The sequence below is a fragment of the Aphelocoma coerulescens genome, chromosome 2, assembly GCF_041296385.1.
Source record: "Aphelocoma coerulescens isolate FSJ_1873_10779 chromosome 2, UR_Acoe_1.0, whole genome shotgun sequence".
NCBI lineage: Eukaryota > Metazoa > Chordata > Aves > Passeriformes > Corvidae > Aphelocoma > Aphelocoma coerulescens.
Genome location: NC_091015.1, coordinates 122948965 through 122972027, shown reverse-complemented (window position 1 = coordinate 122972027; position 23063 = coordinate 122948965). Strand labels below are relative to the sequence as shown.

The window sequence follows — 23063 nt, the reverse complement described above, 5'->3', positions numbered from 1 at the left end:
TCTTGTAAGCATTGCAGAAAATGTAAAGGGTTTCTATTTTCCAAATATGTCATTCTTGACGGCATGCTGTGGAATTCTTGGTATGTGCATTCATCTGTTAGCAACTTACTTTCAAGGTAATTAACCAATTTAATAAAACAAACTCTGCAGGAATATAAAAATTACTCTTATTATATGGAAACAGTTAGACTGTGCTTTTGTTTTCTTAACTGAGATTTACTGAGCTTTTCCTATTTAAACTTTACAAAGCTTGTGTTCAACCCTAAGGGACTTAAGCCAGCTTAATGTTCACACTGTAAAAAAATGAAGGTACTTCAGGGACAAGACAATAAAATAAAGCCAATCTTTCCACCACTCCAAATACTTTCTTCCCCATAATTCACTGATATACCTCCAAATCAGTTTGTAGCACTGGACTTTTTAAAATTACAAACTTCACACTTGTCTTGATTTAAATTGAAATAATGTACTAAATCATTGTAATTATTTTTCCCCCTTTTCTCCCATAATGAAATATATATTATTATAAAAGAGTAAAGTACTGTCTGCTCTAAACTCAAGGATAGTCAACTCAAACGCCATCTGATCCAGAAATGAGTTATCTTTATGTAAAAACAGGCAAGGAAAACCATATGAACTTTGATGAACATTTTTTTTCCTATTTTCTTAAAAATTGCACTGTGTTTAAGCAAGCACAGAGAAGTAGTTTTAAGTGACAAGTATTCTGTTTCATTTCCTCCAGCAAACTGTGCATGTGTTTTATTTTCCCACCTATTTTGTACATGTTCTTAGGTAAGAAGTAAACAGATAAATTGAGGTGCAATCCAAAGGGAATTGCAGGAGGAACAATTTTATTTTGTCCTCAGAATTCTGTTAGCTTTATGTTGTTCATTATTTCCTTGATGTTGTTTATTACTTGCATTCTCCTGGCTCTTATCATCTAACAGTAATCAAGACCTCTTCATACTATCTCTAAAAGCTTATTAGATTAATAGATCAACAATAGGGATTTATATATATGGGTTTCACAAAGGTAACTTTTCATGATTCTCTAAGAAAAATTAAAGTAATTTTGGTATTTAATTATGAAATATGTAACCTCATTTTAGCCTTCTGTAGCATCAAACTACTGAAACTGACACTTCAATTGCATTTACCCATGGGTTGATGCACTTGGAGAGCTAAGCATGGGATACTATCAAAGTATGGGCATCTTCCCCAGTTCTTCATACCTAATTACTGCAAGTAGGAAGTTTCCTCCTGGAGAGGGACCACTTTTATTCTGTATTTGACAGGTAGAAATTAGCTGCCTAATGGAACAGAATAGTTCTGCAAATTGAAGGAATTAAGTGAGCTTTTTTTAATTTGGGCTCCTTTTAAATTAGATTTTAATTTGAATTCAAATGTGAGGTTGGTGTCACAAGGAAGTTTATTTTGGATGCTTTCCAATAATTTTAAAATGCCCACTGCTGACATATCACATCTTGTCTTAGAGCCAATATTGAAGAATACTCTGACTGATGGTGGAGCACTCAACTAGCTGCTATGACACCATGGACTAGGTACTACTAAAGTGACAAAGTCATCATAGATTTAGAAAAAAAAAATAATAAGCCTGATTCTACCTATTTTCATGAGTCTTGTTTTGGAAGATGATAGTCACAGATAACCTGAACATGTACAATAACCTAAAAATAACCTGCACAAGCAACATTATTCTTAATTCCCTTTGCTTTTGAGACAGATCCCGGACTTACATATGCTGCTGAAAAAGCTCATGACTCTACCAAGATATCACCTCTTTAAAATGAGGTGTTGAAGCATAACTCGTATTATTAATTTATTTAAAAGAATTGGAAAACAAACCATCCATTGTTTTAAAATTATCTCTTATGTACTCTATTTTTCTTTTCTTTCCAACGATTTTCCCATTCATCTCTCCTGATAAAAAAGTTACTGAATTTATTTCAGCACTTTTTTTTAAATGTGTTAGCTTCTGACAAAAAACCTTTAAGAGAAAGAAAAGAACTTGAATGTTATCTAAAAAGTTTCCTTATTTCACTTCTTTTGGAGTTTCATTCTCATATCTGCAGGAAGAGCTGACAGGAACAATATTTTTAAGTAGTCAGTTCTGTCATAATCGTCTATTCAGTACTGACTACAGTGGCATGTCATTTGTGCTTTCCTGTCCTATTATGGCCTATTCCAGGGAACTTTTCTCCCTCATGAATCTTTTCTGACCTCATCAATAGATTTGAAGAAACCCTTCTTTACCTGTGAGATATGTAGTTGAAAGGAGATAGTACTACACTCAGCATGGCAGAGAAGGAACTTCTTCCAGTGACATTTTGTTACACAGATTTTGTGAAGGTGCTCAGCAACACTTCTAGCCAACTCACTGGCAATATTTAGGGAATTAAAAGGTCTGGATTTTTCCTTAAACAACAGTTTAACTTGGTTAGGAAAAAATTCACTGCTTGCTGTATGTAAACTGGCAAAGACTGGTAAAGACTGTAAAGCACTTGACTTTCTGCTAATGTATTTTCTGATGGTCAGAATCAAAAAAAAAAAAATAACCACCTTGGCATTATTAAAAGCATCTGAAAAATACTGACTTTGTCTTGGGAGTTTCTAAGTCATGTCATATACAGGGCTATTTCATAAAAATTCAGGCTCAAAAATGTCCTTATGTTTGGTTGTTTTGTTTTTATAAGACCTATAGACCAAATAAAAAAATAAGACAAAAATATATATATAAAAATATAAGACACTATAGACCAAAGAAATTAAATGAGCAGGACATTGCCATTTGCACAAAACCTCAGAATTATTTAATCACTGTAATGATATCAGATATCCAAGGTAACTGTTGGAATATGCAGATACCACTATCTGTGCTTTTCTCTTTATAACTATATATTTTTGGACACAGAGTTCAGAATGGGGAAAGTCAAAAGAAGATTTTGCACACTCCTCCAAGACTTTAACCATTAATTGAGATACTTCCTGGACAGTGCTAATTTCAGGAAATTTCTTTGCTGAAGTAGCCTGCTAAATAAGCACAAAATGTAGGAATATATTCCCCTATGTTACTCTGGCAATGTAGGAGTCTCCTGAGAGAAGAAAGTGGAAAAGAAAAAAGGAAAAGAAAACAGAATAAAAAATTAGATCTTGTGCAATATTTTCAGACACACAATCTAATATGAATTTGTGCCAAGACTGACAGACTGCATGTCCTTGAGACAGAGAAAAGAGAAATCTTTGGTTTTCTAAACATCACAAAGCAAACAGAAAGGTTTCTTCAGAATCCTTAATGAGAAAAATTAACCAGCTTGAGTGCTGGAAGAAAATGAACTACCCAAAAATTATTTTGCAAAAAGCAAATAAATGTTTAACTGAGGCAGTTTCTGATTGCAGAGAAAGAGTAATCACATCCTCTGTGAAAGAAAAAGCACAGCTTCATGATTTAAGCAGTCAGAACAAGAGGAGAAGAGTGTGAAAAGATCTTAGTCTGAAGTAATAAGGCTAAAACACTCGGGGAAAGCAACGAAAGATGCCCTACAGATGTTTGCACTTAGTGAAAAAAAACAACCATGAAATAAGAAAATGAGGACAGGCAACGGGATATAAGATCTTATAGTTAGTGATTTAAGGCTCACTGACACAAGGGAGTAGATATGGGAGGGATATTGCCAGGAGAAGGTGGCTTGTTTTAAACTCCTCACAAGAGACAGAAAATCCCCTAACTTCTCCAAACAACTCAGTAACTTCTTAATTACTTATTGGCAGGCTTGTAATTCACTATACAGCATCAAATGCAAAATATAATCTTCTGTGCTAACTGGGGATGGCCTCAAACACAGTAAAACACAGTAAAAGTGAATCATCTGTCACCCATCCCAGTCATCGCTTAGTTCTTCAGCTTTCCTCCAGACTGAGGAAAATCCAATAGCTCTTAGAAAAGCAGCTAAGAATAGTGGTTTTGCCAGAGGGGAAACGGAGATTGACTTTGGAGCGATAATGTGCAAAGACATTTAACCATTAATCTACTTTACTTACCTAGTACTTTTAAAAAATTTATTTTCAAGAATTTCCATGGATACAACCCTACATTATAAAGGACTTGTTAATTTATTTAATGTTAACCTGTTATGTACAGAGGTGACATTTAAAATATTTTTTTATTTTCCAAAAAGCTGAGCTCAAATGACAATTTTTCAGTGTGTAGTTAGCATTAAAGGTATTTCAATATAGCACTTGGAGTAATCAAAAGGAAAGACAGCCTTGTTGCTCCAGACCTTCTGCTCCTTCTTCTGGGAAAGCACAGCATAACTTGTCACAGAAATTATGACATCAAAGTATTCCAGAGTAACTGAAATTCTTGTGAAAAAACAAAGTGTTTTGTATGTGATATCTCTTGTAAAACTTTTTTTTCTGAAGGACATTGCCAACAAACCACCATAGCAACACAGTACAGTCTGTAAAGTGTGAAATAAAGAACTCTTCATCTCCTTTCAATTTCCATATCTATGCTACAGATTTTGAGGTTTACATAGGTGAGAAACACGGAAAGTACCTAACTACATACTATATACCCTGCATATGCATTGCAGAGTCCTTCAGGTATATTCAAGCTCCGCCAAAAGCATTAACATCCTCTGTGACTTGTGGTACATGGCACTGTTCCACAAACTGTGGTGTCCCACCCTTTTGGGGCAGGGACCACCCAAGACTCGTGGATGCACGTGGTTGAAAGGAACAACAAAAGTGAGAGGCTTTTTTTCCCCACACAATCTTACAAAGTATTATTCAAAAATTACACACTTGAATGGGAATTGGTATGTTGGTCCCTGACCTGCTGATATAAGCACACAGTAGCGGATTTTAGATAAAGGGGTAGGGTAAATAGGAAGACAGAACGAGAGAGATGAAAGCAAGGGAGGGAGACAGAAAGGAAAGAATAAAGAAAGAAAAAGAGATCATCAGTCCTGGCTCCAGCATCAATCCGGCTGGAGTTGGAGTGCCCAGGTCCTGGAGCCTAAACTCAGAGCAAGCATGCACTTTCACTGTATTGAGTTGTGCTTATCCCCAGAAACTAGAACAAGGACATTTGTGCCAGAAAAGAGATGCCCTGCTTCTGTACAGCCTGCTTCTCCAGCTACATCCTGTTCTTTCTCACAGCGTGTAATTACCAACAATCCTTGACTGGCTCCACAGTTATCCAGCTGTCAGTGGGTAACCAGTAGCATGGGGGGTTAATTTTAGCCATTTTGGCAGCGCCTAGGAAAGTGTGGACTGCTTTCTTTTAGCACTTCTTCCTCAATTTTCTCACACAAATTTCAGTTTAAAAGAAAACACAGGAAACAGATATGAATTCTATCTTAATGGATGGATGGATCCAATATATTTGGACCCCAAAGGGTTCTGGAAAAGAAGACCAGCAAGGTTCCATTTCCATTCTTTTTCAGCCTCATGTAGCTGCTGAGACAGGTCAGCATCTCCCTGTGTCTGGGTTTTTCCAGGACAATGATAAAGGTGAACTGTGAGAAATAATATTTCTACCCTTTTTTTTCCATTTCTTTATAACTGTCAAGTATCTTACAAGATCTGAGTGCTACTACAGTTTTTCCCTTCAAGTCAATTTCCCTTGAATTTTTTTTAATTTTCAAAAGGAGACTTCCTAAAGAGGAAACACTGCAACTTTTAACTAACATGATATCAAAATGTAGCTCAAATAATATTATTTCATAAAAGCATATATTATTCTTCTGTTTGTTTTGTTTTTTTTCCCTACTTAAACAGGAAATAGAGATGATCTAATGATAATAGCACATAAACTAAATATTTTAAATTTCAAAATATATAGTTTCTGCTTCTGTCTTTTTAGAAAAAATTCTTCCTTCAAAAGCATACTGAGTTCATGACAAAAGTAAATGTAGAAATATATATATATTTACAGATACTCTATAAATTCATAAAGGCAAACTTTAAAAATTACAATACTGTGTTTTTTCATATGGTTTTATTTTGGCAGATTTTTATATATTCATTTATTTTATCTTTTTTATTTGGAGAAGCTAAAGAGAAGTTTTGCCCCTTAGGCATTCTTGACTAGAAACAATATTTCAACTATAATGGAAATGAAAAAGGAAAGAATTTTTATTTGGAGATAGAAGACAGCAGTTTTTGGGAAGTTGTTTTGTCTTTGTTTTTTTTTTATAATTAGGAAAATTTTTCATTTTCTTAAATCAGATTGGGAGACCTTTTTCATGTTAGTTTATGGTTCTTTAACAGCAGTGGAATAATTGACAACAAAGGCTTTGATATAGTATTTCTGAAGTTATTTTGATGCTACAATATTTTGTTAAAATATAACAGGGACACTGTAAACTAAGGAAAATAAATTGATATTTATCTGAAAATGAGAACTACTAAAAGGCATGGTGAAGATAAGGTTCTGTGGAGCCTCCGAAGGTGATATCTGCTGTTCATTATTTTCTGTCCAGCAAGAAGGTTGTGAGCTGTAGAGGTAACTAGCTACTGGAAATAATTGAACATTTTTACCTTTTTTTTTTATGATAATAAATGTCATAGAACGGCTGATCGCTGGGGTTCCCAGCACAAAAAAGTCAAGTTAGAGCAGTTACAGGTACAGAAGAGAGCCATGAGAAAGAGCAGAGGGTTTGAACACTGTTCCTATGAAAAAAGGTTGAGCAAGTTGGGGTTGTTCTGCCTGGAAAAGAGAAGGCTCCAGAGAGGGCATAGTGCAGCGTTCCAATCTATTCAAGGGACCTGCAACACAGATGGAGATAGACTTTTTATCAGGGCCTTTAGCAACAGGTCAGAGAGCAGTGGTTTTAAAGTGAAAGATTTAGGTGTTGAGGCACTGGAACAGGTTGCCCAGAGAAGCTGTGGATGCTTCATCCCTGAAATTGTTCGAGGCCTGTCTGGATGCAGTTTTGATCAACCTGGTTTAGTGGAAGGTTTTTGAAGGTCCTCCCTAACTGAAACTACTTTATGATTCTATGTTCGGTTGTACCCTGGTAAGAAATTCTATGAGACCTGCTTAATATCAATCTGATCCAACAGCCAGCTGCAACACAATTTAAATGCATAAAGCCCTATAAAAAAGGGCTGTGCCTAAAGTCACATATTTTAAGTTCGCAAAAAATCCGTGATGGGTTTTAAATGTTATTTTTGTAACATCTATTGAATATTACTACTGTGCATACTATTATTATCTGGTACTAATAACACTATATTCCCAAAACTCCAAAGCTTTCAGATCCGTTGTATTTCAATGATATTTTGTATCATGTCATACAAGATCGTATTTTTCCCAGAGGGCTTCCAAAAATTGATTATATGCTGTTTCATCCCACTCTCTCTATAGTTACATTTAGGAATAGTTACTTTGCCTTCTCTCCTTTTCATCTCCTCATTAATGAATGATACACTACTCTTCCCTTGGAGCCCTGCAAGATGCAAAACAATGTTGAGTTCTAATGCATTTGAAACAGTCAGACTTCAGCCTCTTCACCATGTGAAATCACTGAAATATTCATCCCATTGAATACTCATAACCTGCATGTTGTGGACTGTAAGTGATGGTCACTGGAAAGGTACTCCATTGCTAGAATTTGCGAGGTGCCGTCATGAATTGGCCCTAAAGAAAAATGGTATCTGTTTTGTAGGCTCTACCAGAGCACTATCAAGTAATGAGATACTTAAAAATAAGATACAAAAGGAAAAAAAACTCCCTCACTGGAAGGGAAAAATGCTTTTAAGTTCTTCTGAGGCAGACAAGTTTCTTGTCTGCACTGCTGCTGGTGTGAAGAGTAGTAAACTGCATAATATGAGAAAGACAACAGACAGCACAGGTTCTGTCTAAATCCAACCTCTTATAGACAGTTTATCTATTTATTCAAAGCATTTGTGTTCTCTGGGAGAATTTCATTACCCCTGGCTAAAAAGCTTTATACGTATGAGATGAAATATCTCTGCCTTTTATTTTAGTTAGTCTTCAGTACTTTCTTCATCCTGTGGAATCAGAAACACTGAATGTAGGAATTGTGCATGGCAAATAAAGAAGTATGAACAAAGCTGCAGAAGTCTTAGTCTTAGCAGAGTACCAATAGATTAAAAAGTGTTAAAAGAAAGTATTAGTATGGGATGTTCTATTGACAGATTCTTCATCAGCAATGGATATCTATTAATCAGCCTCTTAGGTAAGAGGCTGTCCTGAGCTGGGTATTTCTAGAGTTTTCAGTGGAAACTAAGAAAAAATGAAGAAATAGAAAACATTCCACCTTCACATTTCTTCATGTTTGCCAATGATATTAAATTTCCCCTCATAATTCAAACAAAGCTTTGGAATTAATTTGACCTTATAAAAGAATTATCCAAGTAATTTTCAGTCTGCTAATTACAATTTCTATGACATTTAAAAATTCATATTAACGGGGTCTTAAAAAATTTTTCTTTAGAAGTATATATGTACTTCTGGGTATATATGCAGTTCTTATCCACTCTAAATTTCTGAGGAGCTGGTTTAGGGCACTTCTCTTGTAATCATGGTCCCTTCTGCAACTTGCTTAAGAAGGGAGCATCTATTTTTCTTACAAAAATTCATATTTTGTCCTTAAAAAGAATGGAAAACAGATTTTTGAGGGACTGACCTTCAGCTGACTTTATCTTTGAAATTTTAAATTAAATTTAAATACTAGACTAAAAATTTAAATTTTTAACTAATTTTAAATACTAGAATTGTATAGTACATTTTTTTAAATGAATCTCTAGTCTGCCTAGAAAAATAGCCTTTTAAAAAAAGGTATTTAACAATTATTTTTGCTAAAAATCCAACATTCTGAGATAAGATATTTAACTTGCAAGGATAAAACGGGATCTTGAATCACAAGTTATATTTATTGCTTTAAGTTAAAATCTATCAATTTAATTATTAAGCTTCTATATTAGAAAAGACAGATCAAAGTTTAGATTTTCATCTACTCCTCAGGCATGATTATTCTAAGTAAACTTGATCAAGCCTGGGTATTTCACAATTTATCATCTGCATTCATCCTTATCCCAAATTAAAAGTAATTTTATTCCAAGGGAAAAGGGATTGTCACATTTCAAAACATCCGAAATCAGAATGAAAACAGAATAGACTTTTCACTAGGAAAAATTAAGGGAGCTATTTGAGCACCTAGAATGGGCTTAGGTAATAAGCAAATTCAAAGAAACTGGGCAAAAGTAATCTTGTGAATCAATTTGTGTTTCTAAATTTTTGTCTAAATGTTTTAGACAAATAGATTATTTACAAGTATTTTCAAAAGTAATTTTCAGCATTTTGTCTTGTGGGAATTAAATTATTATTCCTAATTCTTGTTTGCTTGAGAATGTTTGAAACAAAGCACGATGTTTTTTTAAATTTAAATCACTTTAATTTACTTAATCAATACATGCATTCAATGGTGAAACTAAAGCATCTTCACCAATAGGTGCAAAAATAATCAGTTTTAACAGATAATAATTTAAAAAAAAAAGGATGAAAGAAAGCAACAGCTTTGATTACAGACTGAGCATCAAAATACTCAGCAAAGTATTCTAGGACATCACCTTCATATTATTTCTGAAAGGAAAACCAAGATTTCTTGGAAAGTGTAAAAACTAATTTTATAAAATGTATATTTGGTATTTTGACATTAGTCAAGCTTCTGCCAGAAGCAAAATTTCATTGCTATGTTAAACATAGAAAAAATAGAGGGTTTATCAATAACAGTGTTATCTAAGCTTCATTTCAGAACTGCAAGGAGCCTCATGATTATACATTTAATGGATTTTAAGTGAAACGTGTACTGTTCTACATGGAACTATGTCATCAGACTCCTGGTAATGGAATGATATTAAAAGTAACTAGATCATGAAAAATCAGAATTCTACGTCTTGTGGTAAAGCTTGCTTACCCAATCCCTTACCACTCTGAGAAAAACACAAGCACACTTTTCTTCTCACATACCGTACACATGATTTATATCAAAATTCAATCATGCTCAATTAGCACTCAAAATTTTCCAATAATTATGCTGAAGGCAACACCAGCACACACAAAGCGCTAAGGGAGTCAGGGACTAAGCTGTGCATAAATTCACTAATAAGAGAAAAGGTCACAGGCTGATATTACTTAAATTTGATTAGATTTCAGATCCACATGTTAGAAATCAATGTTTTTCTGGCTTGGGCACTTCTGCTCTGGAGTCAGTCATTCTCCAGGGCCCTGCCTCTAATCAGAGACTGTACCAGTGTTGGATGCTCTCCTGGGCACAAAGACATCAAGAAATGAGAGAGGATTCACAAGTCAGAACAGACAGGCTTTGCCATTCCTGTGCTGAGTGGTTTGGGGAGCTGAAAGGGAAAAGCTGTAGCTGCAGCTGTGAAGTGAAACAACTGTCATGTTGGTCAATAAGCCCACAGGAAAGGTAAAACCAGTGCTGGGAATTTTATGGCTCTTTGATAGCTTCCAGTAGAAATCTAGTCAAACCAGGATGAGTCCACAAAGAGCTCTTCACATAAACACTGCTGCTGAGTGGCTACAAATATGGGAGCTACAACCTGAATTTAATCCCACAACTAAAAAAGCCCCCAAAACAGGCTTTAGATATATGCCGTTTCTATACTGTGAAAACTGACAGATAACAGGAAATAATGAAAGCTTCTTAACTCTCTGACAATCCATATGTTCCATATGTTGTTCTGGGCATGAGTGGAAGTCCGTGAACTCCCACTGCCTCACTTGTATTGCCTCTGCATGTTCAACTGAACAATTAAACAGATTGTCAGATGTATGGCACTGAAGTAACAGCTTTTCATGGAAGAAGAAAGCAAATGATTAGATGAAAAAAAAAGTAAATATGAAAAAAATTAATTTCCATTTGGAATTACTTCTGACTTGCACCATCAAAAGAATGTGTTACATCAGTACAAAGTTGATGAGGCAGAAGAGAGGATTAGGCCTATGATGGTCAGGAAAAAATCATCAGTTAGGGAACAAAAATGGAGGAGAAAATTTTTCCCTTGGCAAAGCCTCACCTGCTTTGCCAAGACTGCCTTACATTGTTGAATGATCAGAACTGGCTAAAATGAGTATAAGCCCTATGGCAAAGGGGTCTGGAGGTAAGTGATGAATTGCAGTTCTCCTTTTGGGAGATGGAAAGAGAAGCTATGAAAGACAGGACACAATACATAAAGTATATATTTATTATTGCAAGCAGAAAAGAAAAAATAAAACTGCAAAAGGCAGGCTAAAAAAGCAGTCTTTTTCTCTGGTTAGAATTTAAATGTGGAGCAGGATTTGGTCAGCTAAATTCTTCTCCCTGGGCTGAGTTTCTTACTGGAAGATCTGATTTCTGTTCAGACATAGCAAAAGTGGTCAAACACTTCAATTAATTGACACAGCTTTTAAAATTTAATATGCTATTAAACCAAGAGGCTGCATTGCCAAAATAAGTAATTGTGGTGTTTGTTCAGCTAGAACACACATGATAGAACGAAGTCTATTCTGACAAACACTGCCTTTGCTTTTTTTGATTTATGAAGGACATGATAAGAGAAAGCATATTTTTGTAGAAATTTCTTGGACTCAGTATAGACTGAACCACTAGCAGTTTGGACTCCAGTCAAGCTACTTGAAGATATGTTTCAGATAAAGACATATAATGGCTGAATCATACAAAGAATATCTTAGCTATTCTACAAGATTTTTCAGAACAAGGTTCAATTTTAACTATCTAATCCTAACATTAAGCTAGTGGTGCCACCTGGGCCTCATGCTTTAACAAAACTCTTCTAAAATTTTACCCACCTTAACTTGGTAACATGACATTAAAAAGAAAAAAAAGATAAATAGAGGGGGAAATAAGGTTTATATTTAGAACAACACATTAACATCATATGGAAAATTTAAAAAATTAAAGTGTCAGATACATCATGTTAAAATCTTCAGTGTATTCCTTCAGCTCCTGCTGCAAAAGCTTTAAAGGCTCACTGGAGCTCTTTATTCCTCCATAATGTACAGAATAAACTACTGGGACTCAGACATCTTCTAAATGATTTCTGACTTGGTTTTTCATTTCTGACTACAGTCAGCTCCTTACAGAGACAGATTTACAGTTCCTGACTCAATATCTGTAAACAAATATTTTAATCTTTTAAAAGCCATTGTGTTGACTACTTCATTACATTGTTTGTATTAAGAATTTTTTTATCAGACTTTTACCTGAGGAGGGATTAACTAATGCAGATATACAGCTGGTAAGAATTTAGCAGAGAGAGATTTTTTGCTTTGTTTTTGGTGATGGACAGGAGGGCAAACCCATCACTTCTTTTGCTGGATCATTGGCTGCCAGCTTGCTTAAATTTCTGACATTACAATTCAGAGAGATGTATTATGTCCATTAGGAGAACATCACAAAGCCATGCCTTCTGTTTCATTTTTAAGCCTCTGACATCAAAGATCATAGAGAATAAATGATCCATCAGCAAAACTCTGATATTTGTTTCCTGTGTCTACCTGATATATTGGCCAAACAAGTACATACTTACTATTTCCTTTTTTATTCATCCAAAATATATATCTCTTCAATGGAGCTATGAAGTATTAAAGTGACTCAGCTTTTGGAAAAGCTTTTTCTGGAAGTTCAGAATCAGGACTTGCAGCAGCATCCCCACTCTTTTATTCAAATGCACCTGGAGCACAACAAAAACCTCTCTTAATTCTTTGATGGTGATTTGGCATGTGTTTGGTTGGCAACAGGGAGGCAAAAAATTTTAATTCAGGGACACCTCAGAGGAATTAGAGCAGCGGGCTGATGAATTTCCTGTCAGGCTGGAAAAGCTATGGAAAGGTTTATTTCCTGCAAGACAGTTCATTGTAACCTAAGGAATTGTCCTAGAAAATAATAAGATATTTTCATTTAAAACAGACATTTCCCCATATCTATTTTAAATAAAATAATCAAAGGTAGAAGAGCAACCACATTTCTACCTCACAATTTGCATACTATTTTGATTATTTTATTTTAAAGTTACTTTCAAACCCTAGGCTGCTCGTGGGGACTTTTAAACAAAATTTTCAAACAGGAGATATACATTGTTAAATATATATATATTAGAAAAATAAAAAAAAGAAGCAAATAATGTTCCTCCAGTTTCAGACTCTGATTAGTAGGAGAGTTTAAAGATGGCTACAGATATTCATCAAAAGTCCGAAAGTTAGAAGATGTGGTCAAAGGAGATGTTATACTCCATGCTAAGCCTTGTGTCAGGGCAGCCTGTACTGACTCTTCTAAAGCTTTTTATCAGTTGAATGCAGCATAGTAGAAGTCCAAAGGAATATGCTCCTCATTTCAGAACGACGCTTGTGATGAAAAATCCTGCTGATTCAGAGATGCAACCTGCTTGATTCCACCTAAAATGAGCAGAAGGATACCCTCTGTAAAGCATACTTCAAACTATACTTTTTCTATTTTGTTTTAATATCTGAGTACAGGGAGTCCTTGTCAGGTCCTCACCTTTAAGCAAAGTGTGACCCATGCAAACAGCTTTTCTTGGTAGGCAATTCTGTTCCAACTTATGCTTGTGTTTTTTCCTGTGTTTGCCTGCCTGGGTGCCAACTGAAACTCTTAAAGCTGAAAATGCTTCCAGGTTTGTTATCCAAATCTCTTCAGAAGTTATTTCTATTCCAGGTTCCTAAGCTGATGGTAATTTAGATGTAGTTTATTTCAAGGTAAACTTCACAGAGCTTGTTAAAGCTTGTTATGTAGCTCCTTTTGGCCGCTAGAAAAGTATAATCAGGGTGAACATAAGAATTTGAACACTGGAAACTTTCTTCTTTTCAAATACTATTAACATCAAAGCTATTAGCAAACACTTGCTGTAATCGTTTCCTTCATGTCTGCTTGCTGATAGCTTTCATGTGCTTCTAACTTTCACCAACATTTCCTTTATCAATCACTGGATGCTTGTTTAAAGTTCACTTACTGCTTAAAGCACAGAGACGAAAAACTAGCAAAATCACGTCACTATACTATTTTAAGCACTAACTAAATTTAAGATTTTCTTTCCAAATTGAGACTGACTCTTCTCACTCACAGGTCCTCCTGTCATATATGCGATTCATTTCATTGTGGTATACTGTCCCTGCATAAAATGCATGAAAGAGTGGCATAGGGAACATTATAAATCAGGATTAACTGTAACCATTTTCAGCACGGAACAAGCATTCTACTGTTTTTATGGACCATGTTGGGATTCTACACAGAGGCTATTACCTGAATTCAGATTACATTCAAATCTGTCTTAAGTACTATAGAATCATAGAATCATCATGGTTGGAAAAAATGTCCAAGATTCCTGAGACCAAACTTTGTCCAAATGCTACCTTCTCAACAAAACCTAAGGGGCACGTCCAGGCATTTCCTAAACACCTCTGGGGTTGGTGACTCCACCACTTCCCTGGGCAGTCTGTTCCAATGCTGAACCACCTTTCAGTGAAGAAATTCTTCCAACCTGAACTTCCCTTAGTGCAGTTTGAGGCCATGTCCTGTCCTGTCGCTGGTTGCCTGGAAGAAAATGTTGACCTCCACCTACACCCTCCTTTCTGATGGTTGTAGAGTGATAAGATCTTCCTTGAGCCTCCTTTTCTCCAGGCTTAACCACTCCAGTTCCCTCAGCTGCTCCTCATAACACCTGTGCTCCAGACCCTTCCCCAGCTCCGTTGCCCTTCTTTGGGCACGCTCCAGCACCTCAATGTCTTTCTTAGAGTGACAAGCCCAAAACACAGGATTCAAGGTGTGGCCTCGCCAGTGCTGAGTACAGGGGGACCACCACTGATCCTGCTGGCCACACTATTTCTGATACAGGCCAGGATGCCATTGGCCTTCTTGGCCACCTGGGCACATGCTGGCTCATGTTCAGCCACTACTGACCAACACCCCAAGGTCCTTTTCAACTGGGAAGATTTTTAGCCACTCTGTTCTGTCCTAAGGATTGCTGGAAGCCTTATACCTCCATCAGTGTAAAGGGAAAGAGGTGCAATGTATGTACATAAAATTACACTTTAAAAAATTAATATATATTCTGGAGTAAAAGACAAAAAAATATAATGCTATTCATCCCTTATGGTCACAATATACATAATGACATTAAACCAAGGGTAATTTTGCTCAATTTTTTTTAATTTGCATATCTATTTAGCATTAGACTTTGATGATATTTGCATGATTTCTTTCTAATTATGCAATCTAATGCAAAATCATAGACATACATGAAGTATTCTACATAATTCAGCATCCTTATAAAGTAACATGTACTTCAGTTTTAGGTGAGGCAGTTAAAATAAGTAGAATGAAAGTTTTATGGGCATGGCTTTCTGAGACACCTGCCATGTACTTGGCCTTATACAAAAATCAGTTATAATGAACAATGAACAAGGCAGAGACATGTTTATGTTAAAGCAGACAAGAAGCTATTAAAAAGATTGGGAGTAAGGGTTTAGAGTACAGTTAGAATGATGCTCTAAGTTCAGTTTTAAAGACTGTCTTTCAACTACAACGTGCTTTGGATTTATTGAACTTGTACTTCTGCTATATTGACTGCATCTGTCCTCTTTCTCCTCCTGTTTTCCTATCTGACACTCCCTAGGACACTGAGCTGGTGCTGTGGAATCACAACATGGCACAGTAACAGATGGTGATGCTACTTTAGTTTAATCTCAACATATAAATATGGAGCTCTTAAGGAAGCCTTGTCATTTAAAATCCAGCACTTTTCATGTACTAAGAGTAACAGCAGTTAACTCTTTGATCTTCTGTATGAACTATCAAGGACAGAGACAGTCTCTGCAGAAAGCAGATGGCTATGCAAATAAAACATTCAATACTGCTAAATAAGATTGAGGGAGCTTGTTGGGTGTTGGTTTACTTTATTTTGTGGGGGTTTTTTCCATTATTTTGTTGTTTGTTTGTTTTTTTTTTTTAATTTAAATTTCAGTGTCCTCTCTCCTTGGTATTCATAAAGCTTATCCTGTTCTTTACAGGCAGCAGCTACTTCCATGACTTCCAAACACAACTTGGAACTATGCATCCAGTGGCTATACAAGCCCCCTTAATATAGTTAATCTAGCTCTAGGAGGTGGTGTGGATTTCCATGAACTCAGACAGGCAATACTGTTATTTACCACAACTAAACATCACTTCTCACAGGACAAAACATTACCCACAAACCAAAAGCCTGTCAATTACATCAATTACAACAACTGGAATTAGAACAACCTGCCTCTGGTGCATTCCTAAATAAGGATCTAAATGTCAGCTGTTATTTCTACAATTTCTATCCACTTAGTTTGGGAACATTGGTAGGATATTGCATTTAAAATGTAACTTCATTCACTCTGCAATAGATTTTTGCTTGAGGTAATTTGGCTCACCTCAGCTGAAGATAATATTTCTCTGATGATTTACTGGAGGTCCTATTCCAAAGTCACACTAATTTAAGCTGTGGAGAAAATTACTGTATTATCCCAGAGGAAACCGGGAGACAGGTCTCAGCTCTGGAATTTATTCCAAAATAAAATGTAAAGCAGTCTAATAGCAGCATAAACTCTTTATCATTTCCTTCCAGCAATATTTAAAAAAACCCTAAAATATTTCTTTGTTAGTTGATTTCCACATAGAGGCTTCCAGTGTGCAGACATAGGATGCTAAGGACTGAGATGTTGATGGATAAGGATGTATGCACCTAAATCCACTTTACTCGTGTGTGGCAAATCCTAATTTGAACCAGACACCCACCACAGACAAGGCCTTCTGCTCTTGAAACTCATCTAAATCACAAATTCACAGCTGTTTAATTTCTCCATATTTGTTTTACATGAACTTCAGTCACACACTAAAGTTATTATGTGTATTTAAAATCGTGCTAGAAACACTCAATACAATGCTGTGCTCTGTTATGCCCATTGTTTTGCATCCCCATACAAAAGGACTATTTTATTCAGTTAGTCCCTCAATATTTTTTTTACTTTTGTATAGTCTCCATATAAGAAAAAGCACATACATATGCATATGCTATAAGGTATACATTCCTATATATTCAAGTGGGTTTTTCTGTTTTTAATAATTATTACATAAAAGAATAATATATTTCTATAACTTCTAGCTTTTGACTATCTTCATTCACCACCCTACAGATACTGTTAATATGCTGAGAATGAAGTAAATAAGGGTATTTTTGCAGGTACTTTAAGCAAATAGCAAGGAAAAAAAAATTATTTAGAAGGTTTCTTAACACTACAAATAACTCAAAATCTAGAATTATTTCTATTCATATTTCCCTCCAGTCCTTAAAATTTATTTCCAAATAGCAAAAAAATTTCATGATGCATATTAGTTGGAAACATTAATTTTTTTGTTATTTTCATTAGCTCTGTATGTGTTGATGTATAACCAAGTTCTTTGAGTTTGTTTGGGGTTTTTTTTAATTCTTTTTAACAAAAATATTCCAATGATACCTTTCAAAAAGGACCTGAAATGTACTTGATAGATTGTTTGACATTGCAGTGACTGGATGTTTAAAAACCTACAATAAATATCCTGTGATATTAGAAAATAATACCTGATATGTTAGAAAGCAAGTAGATCAGAAACTACAACAGTTTTTCAATTTCTATGAGAACATAAGACTGGGAAATTTGGCTGAGAGAGTTTCATTCCTTCATAGGCAATATCCACTGTTCTAAGGCAAAGAAAGAGCTTCAATCTGGACACATACTCTGGTATTCTCCTGTCATAATAGAAGTAGTCTAGCTGTCTTTCTTTTCTCCCCCTTACTATTATTTATTCATAAATAAATATTTATTCATTCAAAAAATGACTTGGGAAAGAGACTGAATGGGAAAATTGAACTTGAAATTTCTTAATTCTGTGCCACATATATGATCTGCTTTTTCTGTTCATCCTTTCCCCTTCCCTGTTCCCTCAAAAGGGTCTATCCTAGATCTGATAGCTTCTCCTTGAAATCAGTCTGTTTCAAGAAAAAGTGATCATTGCAGTAAAGTAGTCATATGGGAAAAGAAAGTTATCATCTCTAGTGTTAACTGAACCATAATGAATTATTGCAGAGAGACTCACTAAATTAAAAGGGATGTATTATACTGAAAAACTGACCAGCTTTGCTCATAAACCTAATAAATAAGGTAGGAATTGTTTTTTTTTAAATTATCTGTACATCTACCGTGCTAAATGCACATTCCATATTAAACACCTGGATCCAAAAACGTATCTGTGACTTCAAAGCTAGTTAACTTGTTCTAAAATATCTTTTCTGAGCAGAACTTGAATCTATTATTAAAACAATCTTTTACGCTCAAAGAGAACAGTTCCTCTGAGGATATCATTCCTATACAAGCAATCATCCCTTCACAATTCAAAGTCCGTTTTTAGCCACTTACAAGCTAAGACAGAGAACTGCTTCCCCTACAAACCTCCATAAGGGCACTTCCAACCCTGGGTCATTGCAATTCACAAAGTGCTTGGTTGCACAAACTCGGTGTAATGCACACCACAGGCTCGCAGCAACTGTCAGCCCTTGAGAAGGAACTTGTGCAAGGGTGAAGCATTGAGCCTTGGCACCATTTCCATGAGCACCGGATCATCTGCCTCCTGCAACACCATTCCCCATTTGCTCCTTCATATAGTGAGATATGCCATAATTTTGGGAAAGGGGCAGGAGGATAACTGTCCAAAACTGTAATTCTTTTTCTTTTTTTTTCCACATAAAGAGCATCTTCCATGGGAAACAAATGCCTTTGCCAAAGACAGTTCCTTGCAGGGAAAGTGAGTTCATTATTTTTTGATTTTCTAGTAGGAGCATAATATTATATTGATTTGTTTCAGTATTTTCTGTGGTAAAATCTATTTTCTTATCTGGCTCTTTTTCATGCCAAAGCTGATCATCAAATTCTTATGCCCTTTGAAATATTCACAGTACTACTGTGTGTTAAGCCCTTCCTTCTTTGTAACAAAATAAGTCCTTAAAGCACATTTTCCCTCTGCTAAGTTTTCTTGTACCTCAGTCCTTTACTTCTTCTTCAGTTGAACTATGCTGCAGACCTTTGTGTGAAGAGATAAGGAATATGAATAAACATAAGCACTAAGAAAGCTAATGAACATTCCCAAATCTCTTTTAAAAAACCCAAGGAAACCAAGGGAAAAAAAAAAAAAGGCAACACAAGGAAACAAAACCCACAAATCTGGCAGGTTTTATTTATTTTAAGCTCTTTCCTGATCATAGAGCTTTTTTCTCTAGGCAGGAGTTATGTATTTTCTGAACTGAAGAATGATTAAGTTCTTATGCCTTTAAAGAGAAACTTTTTTTTTTCCTCTTTAGCAGCTGGTGACTAAAGTACCTAAAAGAGACATCCCTATTCATTGTTGTTGAACTGCAAAAAAAAAAAAAAAAAAATTTTTGCAACATCACCTAGAAAATTTCATCTGAACGGTTGAGAATGTTCAGAAGTGACTTACCCCAATGCTTACCCAGAAAGTAGGAACCCAAAAGCTTTCAAATCACAGATTCTCCATACTGTTAACATTTTACAAGTCAATGAGCAGGGAAAAGGAAAATAATAAATCTTTTGGTGCTTTTGCATTCCTGTTTTGTAAGCTCTAATTACTTTAGTACTAGAGTTAAATGTCCAACAATACATATATGCCCTAATGAATCAGTTACGCTCTTAGGATCTTTTAGGGATGCAGAACACTGTAAATCCTGATGTGTACCATATGGACAATAAAAATAAACCATAAAAAGCTTCTGTTTAGTGCCACTAACAGCAGCAACTCTAAAAGGGGTGCAGATGAAATGGGGTCACGGTCTCCACTCAATAATCATCAGAAGCTGCTGGCTGTGGGAGGAAGCAGCAATTAGGGAAGGGAGCAGCAGGCAGCGCTCCACAGTTGTACAGAGTATTGTGCTTACCGGAGGCATAATGCCTCCCAGAGTGCCTGCTGGAGGAATGTGAATCCACACCGTCCCCAGCATGGCCCAGTACCTTAAAGGCTCAGTTAAGCCCTTATTGATTTCTGGAGGCACAAAACTGAAAAGAGAGTTTAAAACAAAGATGCTCTAAACTTTTCTTTTGGTGTTGACTTGCTTAAAAATGAAGGATTTTTTTTTAAAAAAAAATAAGCCCAGGGAGAGGCAGGCTTCAAAGTCAGACAAAATACTTTCCAAAAAAGTGTGATGAACAAAAACCACAGCTTTTTTGACAAGTTCTCTCTATGTGCACTAGAAAAGCTGCAGACCTGTTAAATGACAAAGTTTGGTCAACTTGAGTCTTAGATGATAAGAAATAAACTGTGGGAGTGCCAATCTCCAGGGGAAAGAAATTTTAAAAAATAATTTTAAAAAAGGACAAGAAAAAGAAAAAAATAAGTAAAAAGAGACTTTTCTGTGAATCAAAGACAACACAAAGAATTTTCACAAGTGAAGATCCAAAGGGACTTGAAGCAAACAGGTGGAGCTTTCTCTTTATAGAAAAAGAGTTGGCAGAAGTTGATAAGGAAAATACAAGCTTACAGTGATGATAGAATTTCTTCCCGAAAAACAGAGTTTTGTTTTTAAAATAAATCATTGGTATTTAGTCCTTGCTTTTTGTTTTCCCATATGGGAAAACAAAGCTTGTATCTTCATTGAATATTATGAGTAATTAAGCATAACCTGTTTCCACCTATTCAACTATAAAAGATCACTGTTCCCATGATTTTTTTTTTCTTATATATGACAAACATCAGCTATTTAATAGATGCTGAAGTTACCTTTTACTAACTCTTATGAATAAATTTACTGTGTTTAGAAGTTCAGGTTGGGTTCTTTATAACCAGAAAACAAACATTCAATACATTCATTCAAAGTCTTTGAAAAAAATAACCCTAAATTCCATTTTGAAAATCTCCCCTCTCCTTTTAAAAATTATTTAACTAGAATGTTAAATATGCTTTGGCACACACACAGAAAAAAATTTACAATAGGAAATATGGCTTAGAAAAACATAAAAGATGATGTACTGAACACCACAGGTATCACTGCTGAAGAAAACACAATTGCTGAATAAATGTTTCTACAGGTAGTAAATCATTCCATGAACTGCAGTCTTCTATTAAAGAAAACAGAATTCCAGCAAGTATCATTCACAGTGAGAAACTCTTGCCTATCACTACCTTATAATACCCCATCTACTACGCAGGAATGGTCACATAGCTCACATAGGAATGAATTGAAATAATTATAATTCTTTTTTCTGGGTTTTTCTGTTCACAAAAAGCCAAAATCTAAACAAAAATTTTTAAAAAATCTAAGTGAAGTTATGTATAAACAATAAGGGACAACAAAATTATTTACAAGTTAATACTGCTGAGATAATTTGCATGTGACACAAACATTGGTGGTATGATAAATGAGGAATGCAACAAGATGGAGTGCATTTGGTAAAAAAAGCCTATTCAAAGGAAAATATTTCAATTTCATGAAATACAAACTGATATAGACAGAGAAGAAAAATGCCAGCCCTGGGTCCAGTACAGTTTAAGGGGGGGAACTCCCTACAGGAAAGCAAAACCTCTAGAGATTACTAGAAATCTCAGAAGAAATTAAAGTGCCAACCTAATGATGATTAGGTGGGAAAGCCTAACATAATCCTTGACGGGATAAATAGAAATCCCAAATAACAGTGTGAGTGGCCATGAGGATGATTTAACACTTCAGTGCCAATATGCTGAAAAAATTGCAAGAACAGAAATCTTCTAGCTGTGATCATAAAAACAGGGCAGAGCTTTTACATTGTTGTGAGTATAGTTGTAAGGGTACTTTTAGCATCATCCTCAAGTACTTGCCTTAATCAAGAAACAGCCAAAGTGGTATTTATTTCTAATGGCACTAACCAGCTGTTCCTGGGCACTAACCAACTGAATTTCCATGATGTAAGCTCTGGTTTTCTGCTAATAACCATCCTGCTGTATCATGAGCTCCAGTGTCCTCCTCCAAAGTCGTCTTAGATTTGTAACTAGACTGCATGTCTAATCATAGAACAAGGGTGTCTTAATTATGTCTCAGTGTCTCAAGACCAGAGTGAGAATTATGAAAAAAGTAAAGTTTCTCCAAAACTAGAGCCATAGCATTCTGCACCCTGCTGTTGATTCAAACAATCTAGTCACAAATTCTCTTATCTATCATTAAAAAAAAAAAAGGAAAAAAAAAAATTTGCTGTCCCTTCTTAGTTGAGGCCAGCCTGAGAAGTGACAACATCAGACTTACTGTGACCTACCAGCTTTAGCTAACTTAACTATCTTGTTTCCTTTGCAGAGGGAATGAGGAACGTGTGTGCCAGCCTGCCCAGCTCTCTGCTAAATCTGGTTTTGCTCCTAGGTCGCCACTGGGCCAATGCAATTCCCAGGGCCAATGCTGTACACCTGAGCAAGTGGAGGATGGATAGCTGATCTCAGCCTGAAACTTGATCCTTTCACGCTGAAAAAAAAAAGACTTTTTCAGGGGGCAAAAGAAGTATGGAGAATATATCATTCTCATCTGCTTGTGTGATATATATTCATATATATTCAGGAGTCAAAGCAATGTTTAGCAAGCACTGGGAAAAGAAGTTATTTAATCTTAATAAAAGACTGACACTCACTATTTTGTTTTGGTTTAGGGTTTCTCTCAAGGGGAACAATTATTTGGCAAATCACTATCTCCTACTGAGAGACTGGAGAGTTTGAAGAAAGGAGATATCTGTACAGAGTTGCTGTGACTTCTGACCATTTTGATTCTCAGTTTTCCACAAATCAAAAACTCAGAACCCAGCAAGAGATTCCCTTTTCAAAACTATTTCCCTGTTATGCATTCAGATGTCAAAATTCTCTAAACTGAAGTATTGCTTGCTCAATTTAAAAATAAATTTTCAGGAGTAATCCATTTAATGGATTCAAGACAGTGTTTACCTCTCAGTAACA

The 23063-nt window shown here is 35.5% G+C and overlaps 1 long non-coding RNA gene across 1 annotated transcript; it reads right to left on the bottom strand.

Annotated features, from left to right (window-relative positions):
* Positions 1-13127: 13127 nt before the first annotated feature.
* On the bottom strand, positions 13128-22444 carry LOC138105898 (uncharacterized). Its single transcript, XR_011148777.1, has 3 exons — positions 22382-22444; positions 13572-13836; positions 13128-13468 (listed from the first exon to the last, which is right to left on the bottom strand). It is a non-coding gene; the product is annotated as an uncharacterized lncRNA (long non-coding RNA).
* Positions 22445-23063: the final 619 nt, after the last annotated feature.